Source organism: Desmodus rotundus, chromosome 7, assembly GCF_022682495.2.
Source record: "Desmodus rotundus isolate HL8 chromosome 7, HLdesRot8A.1, whole genome shotgun sequence".
NCBI lineage: Eukaryota > Metazoa > Chordata > Mammalia > Chiroptera > Phyllostomidae > Desmodus > Desmodus rotundus.
In genome coordinates, this window is record NC_071393.1 from 104,255,485 (window position 1) to 104,261,519 (window position 6,035).

Consider the following 6,035-nt stretch of genomic DNA (forward strand, 5'->3'; position numbering starts at 1 on the left):
TTCATCTTTTGTGTGTGTGTGTGTTTTTCATCTCAGGGCACCAGGTTTTTGAAATAATGTACTTAGTCATTGCTTAATTTTTATTTGTGTTTGTTTTTCTTCACTCATTTTTAATGAACTACCTGTTGCTGAAATTTTGCTGCTTTCATTCTTTCTGGGTACCTTTAAAATGGGAAATACAGGGGCAGGGAAAAGTAGGTTGACAGTTGTGGGTATGCAAAACACAGTTTGTTCTTGTGTTATTTATTATTGTATTGTTTTCCATACAAAACCACCCCTCTATATACCTATGTATTTTCATCCCTGAGGAGAGAGTAGGAATTAATATGTTTTCTGGACTATATATCCCAGGCTTATTTTTACTTAATCATTTCGCTCATCCTTTTCTGGATCCTGCCTTGTTCTGCCATATTGCTTTTTGTATGAAGATACCAATGCAAACTAACACTTGCAAGAGCCGGTTTCTGGCATTGAGAAGAGGAAAGGATTCCTTTTTACATTTGTGTACATGTATGTGTTTCACTTTTTAAAGTTTTTCTACCTCTAACAGTAGGACAGTCACCGTGATTTGCTGCTTTAGTAGCCCAAGACTAGGACGCATTCGGTATGTATTGACTGCTATGCACCCAGAATAACTGTAAGCAGTAAGTCATGAACTTTTACTTTTGGGGAATTTACAGGTTGGATGTGGAAGTATCCACAACTGATTGTAAAACCAGAATGTGGCAGAGTATCAACTGCATGTTACTGTTGACCAAGGAGGGAATCAAGGAAAACTTCATAGAGGAGTGTTTGACGTTGTTCCTGAAGGATGAGTAGAATTTCAATAACAGGTTGTTCCACGCCATGTGAACTGAATTCTCTACACGAAATCTTACAGCATTTGGCATTGAGATTAGGCATGACTAATTATAATTTAGGATTAGATCATGAAGAACTTGAAAACCATGTTAAACTGGTGAGTAAAACTATGAAAGTTCAAAGTTGCCATCTGTTTTCCTAATATACTCATTTCCAAAAGTGAGATTCCTGTGTCTTCTGTGCTTAGCATTCTTCCATAGCACCCTTCCCCCAAAGTAGTGATTTTTCCTCTAAGCACATTGTCTGTAGCTGAGGCACCTACAGTATCACCTTGTCATTGTTTCTACACAGGTTTTCTCTTCCTTTCAGGAATGTAAGCTCCCTAAGAACAAAGCCCCTGTATATCTTAGCTTTGAAACCTCCTGGCGAGATCGCCAGGAATAGATAGATGTACTGTTGTTGGCTATATGGATTTACTATTATCTTTTTTTATGGTAAACAATTTCTAAAATTCTATCTTTTGCTGAATCTGGATTACTTACAAGAAATTTTGCATCATTAAATAACATAAAAAATAAGATCCCTGACTGAAAATGGAGCTTTGATAGCTAGCTCTGAAGTGGCAGACACCTAGTGGCTGAGGTTAACAAATGGAGCTGGCCCTTGGGGGTTGAATTGTGTGCTCCAGAAAGATATTTTGAAGTCCTAATCCCTGGTACCTGTGAATGTAACCTCATTTGGAAATAAAGTCTTTGCACATATAATCCAATTACAATGAGATCATTGGGGTGGGCCTTGATCCAATATGACTGGTGTCCATATAAGAAGAGAATGTCATGTGTGACCAATATACTTAAAGATGTAACAACCAAGAGTGATACTGGAGTTATGCAGCTGCAAGACAAGGAACACCAAGGATTGCTGGTGACGTCAGAAAGCTAAGAGAAAGAACTATAGAACAGATTCTTCATGAGAACCTTTCAGAGCATGACTGCCTGCGCCTTGATTTCCCACTTCTAGCCTCCAGAACTGAGACAATAAATTTCCGTTGTTTTAAGTCACCCAGTTTGTGGTACTTTGTTATGACAGCCCTACAAATCTAATACACCTGTTTCTTAACTCACTAGTTGAGCACATTTTTGCACATTAGCAATTACTAATTTAGGTGCTTGAGAAACATTAGCACAGACAAAAATCCTGCCTTAATGGAGCTACATACCAACGGAGTAGGAGTGAAGCGACAATAGCAGAAGTTAGGAGGTGATGTCTTCTGGGGAAAAATAGCGGACAGTAACGTTGATGATGGGGTAGTTGCCAGCTGGAATAGGGTGATTGGGGTTGGTGTCATTTCTTAGTGATTCAAAAAAGGTGTTACATAATAAATATATTTGGTTTCTGTACCTAGTTCCTGACGCTAAAACGCTTTGGATTTTCTGAGTAATGGAGGTGTTAGGAGCATTTTACAGAGTTCCTAAATCCATTGGTATTTCCTGGATAATAAGAGTGTCTTTTGTTACAATGAAGCAACTTGGTGGGGTCCTGGGTAGCTTCAGGATAGAAGCTGGCTACCAGAAAGACCAAGCCATACTTAGAAGCTTAGAACTTTTAGCCCCACCCCACAACCTCTAGGGAGAGGAGAGGGGCTGGAGATTTGAGTTAATCTAGCATGTCTACGTGATGAATCCTCCGTGAAAATATGTAAATGACGGGGTTCCAACGGCTTTCAGGATGGTGAATGTACCCAGGTGCTAGGAGAGTGGCATTCCAGGAGAGGGCATGGAAGCTGCCTGTGCCTTCATACCTTGCCATTTGCATCTCTTCCATTTGGTTGTTCCTGAGTTGTATCCTTCATAATTAAGTAAAAAGTTTGAGTTCTGTGAGCCATTCTAGGAAGTTACCAAACCTGAGGAGAGGGTTGTGGGAAATCTTGACTTATAGTCCACTTCCAGTGGACTGTCCAACTCATAACATCAAACATCCTCTCTTGCTAAATGAGTGGCTGACTTTACTAATTTTAGCTTTGTACCTGCAATGAATAATGAACCAAACTTACGCAACTAAAGTTGACTTTTTGGCCTGGCAGAAGGGCATTGTCAGGATGAAGAGATGTAATGAGAAGAATGGTGAGTGCAGGTGACTGGGAAGGGGATAACTTGTTGCAAGGGAGAACAGAAAAATAGAACAGTAGCCTGCAGGGAAACTGGGTTAAAGTTTTTGTTTTAAGATAGAGAACTAACAGCATGTTTGTATGTTCAAGGAAACAAGAAAAATCTGTAGTTAAGTGGGAGGAAAGCTGGTGGATAACACAGAAGTATAGGAATTGGTGCTTTAGGGAGAGTTGCCTTCAGGTGGGAGCATGGATGGATAGTTCGCCTGTTTGTCTAGTGACAGATTCAGGAATGTGCCTGTATGTGGTCCTGGCGTATGTAAACGTTCTCTTTCTCATTAGTTCAGAACTGTCGGTGAAATGAGAAGTGAAAAACCCTGCCTCCTGTAAATACCTAAATGCCCATCTGAATTTTCACATCTTCGTTTTTTCGTGCTTCTGTTTCAAAGAGCCTTGCCCTTACCAGAATATTAACTTCCAAAGAGCCACCCAGTTGGATGGATAGATCCCAAACATAATCCCAAGAACAATGGAAGAAAACTTGTCTGTACTGGTTGTACAGAAAGAAACATTTCTCACTGTATATGCTACAGGGGAAATCCCCCTACTTACTCCTGACCCAAGGATAGACCCTATAATGAAAGTAATAAAAAGTAAAACGAAAAAGAAATACACATTTTCTTCAAAGTCCTTCAGCCTCCTTAGCTGCTTTTATATGAGGTCTTTTGTGTTTCGGAAAAGGTGCCCAAATCGGTGCTCATATTTTGTTGACAGAAGCAAAAATTGTCCTCTACCAGGAGGGGCCATGTAATCACACAGAAAACGAGTCTCATCTTTAAACCGGGGCCTTTCAGTTCCCTCCGTGCTTGAAGTAGAAAGTTGGAGAGGAATAACATAAAGGAAGAGGAATTTGTGCTTTCGAGTTCTAAGACCTGTTTCGTTTGCAAGTTTTTTCCAGATATCTGGTTAATATTAAAAATACTTAAACTAATTAGACTTACAGACCCCCTTCTTAGTTACAATGTTTTGGAAAAACTTTAAAGCAAAATGGTGAAAAATACAAAAGCAGTGCGCCCAACGTGGGGCTCGAACCCACGACCCTGGGATTAAGAGTCCCATGCTCTACCGACTGAGCTAGCCGGGCACTTCATACACGGGTTCGGTTTTCTACTTCTTAATCATTGCTTGGCTACATTAGGTCTTACCTTTTGATATTATTTGTAAAAAATTGTATCATATTATTAAATATGCATTTCTGAACTATTTTCAAACACTCTTTAAAACATTTATTTAACTTTACTTGAATTAAAGAATTTCTATTGAGTGCGTATACCAAGATCACTGAAAACAACGCAAATTCTTATAATTACAGGTTCATTGAATGTTTTCTCTGAAATGTTTTAAAATACTGCTTAATGTTCTTTTTCTTAAATTACAGCATTTGAAAGGTATGAAAAATATAGAACGCTCCATGAATTCGCGTGTCATCCTTGCACAGGGGCCATGCTAATCTCTGTGTCGTTTCAATTTTAGTGTATGTGCTGCCCAGGTGAGCACTTAAACTTATCTTTAAAAAACCTGTATCAAGGCTTTCCGCCTTCTGTCAAACGGCATACTGGATTTCTACAACTTGGGGGGCAGCATTAAAAAACAAATTTCAACCTCTAATTAGTTGCACTGAAAAACCAGCAGAGGGTAGGTCTTTTCCTCTAATGTGATGTAGTCAAGGAAAGTTAAATTGAGGAAGGGGATTCTGGTTCACTTAAAAGAAGGCCTCTTTCGGGTAGCTGCCTGACAATTGAGAGATAGGACCCTCAAAAGGTATTATTATCCAGCTCAAATAACAAAAGCTGGGAGGAAAGAGTTACAGAGTCATTGAATATTATGATAAAGAATGTTAATTATAAGAGGAAAGAAGAAAAACTGATTTCGATCAAATTAGGACAAACTGAGACAATGGAATAATCTCCCATGGAGATAATTAAGCAACTATTTATACTAAACGACTATTTCCCAAATGAACGGAGCCTAGAGACCTGACAACTGAATGCAATGTGTGGTGTTGGGATTTTTTTTTTTGCTGTGAAGGGCATTACTAACAAAGTTACTAAAATCTATACAAGTGTGTATATTAGAAAATAGCACTCTTAATTTTCTGATTTTCAAACTGTATTGTGACTAAAATAATATTGTTTGGGGGGAGTACACAATGAAGTATTTAATAGTTTAAAAAATGCTAATGGCCTTCCATTAATAATCAGATGAAAATACAAACCACTACAAGACCTAGTTCCATGTCCACCTCTGATTTCACTTCCTGTCAACTCCCCCACTTAATCACTGACAGGCCACACTGACCTGACCGTTCCTGTAACATACTAAGCTTACATTCCTGTACAATCCCAAGTCATTTTCTAAGTACTAGGCATCAAGCTCCATTTTGTCTTCTACCTTTTTACCACAAGGTCCAACCATTTTGCGTATTTACACTCTGTTGCCTATTTCCTCCCATTGTATGTAAACTCCATGAGGAACGGGGCAGAGTTCTCGGGACACATCAGAATTCAGCAAATACCTTTAATTAGTCTTAACCTTAATTCTACTAAATAGTTGTATTCACAAAAAGGGTTCTAATGCTTCAGTAAAATCCCTGAGCTCAAAGTTGATACCCTTAGAATGCAACTTCTTTCCTTGTGAGGACAGGTGGGTGACGGGGATGCCCTCAAAATACTGGGTCAGAAGTAAGGATGCCAAGGGTGGAGGGAAACCTCTCCCCTACAGCTTTCTCACCTCTTGGTTAGAATACGTCTCCGCTTTGCTGTAGAAATAATAAGATTGCAAAGTAGAGGAGTAATATAGAAGATAATTCCTAGGGAATGGAATAGAACAGCTTCTCAATCAACCCGATGACTCAAAATGGCTCAAATATACTCAAAACCAAAACTGAAAAGGAAGGACTCCTTGGTCTTGCCTAACCCACCTCCATTGCTTCTGCAAATGCACACCGCCCCCGTCGTTAGTCCCCTCCTTTTCCCCACAATCCTCTGTTCCCCGGGCTGACGACCAAGGAACGAGCCACAGAGAAGGCTATTGGTTGAAAAGGCAGCCAATGAGAGAGCCTGTTACT

At 39.5% G+C, this 6,035-nt stretch overlaps 2 non-coding genes across 2 annotated transcripts; both read right to left on the minus strand.

The window, feature by feature from the left end:
• Window positions 1–3,979: 3,979 nt before the first annotated feature.
• On the minus strand, window positions 3,980–4,052 carry TRNAK-CUU (transfer RNA lysine (anticodon CUU)). The gene has a single exon. It is a non-coding gene; the product is annotated as a tRNA-Lys (tRNA).
• Window positions 4,053–4,361: 309 nt separating this feature from the next.
• LOC112312044 (U6 spliceosomal RNA) lies at window positions 4,362–4,465 on the minus strand. Its single transcript, XR_002975502.1, has one exon. It is a non-coding gene; the product is annotated as a U6 spliceosomal RNA (small nuclear RNA).
• Between the last annotated feature and the right edge of the window lie 1,570 nt (window positions 4,466–6,035).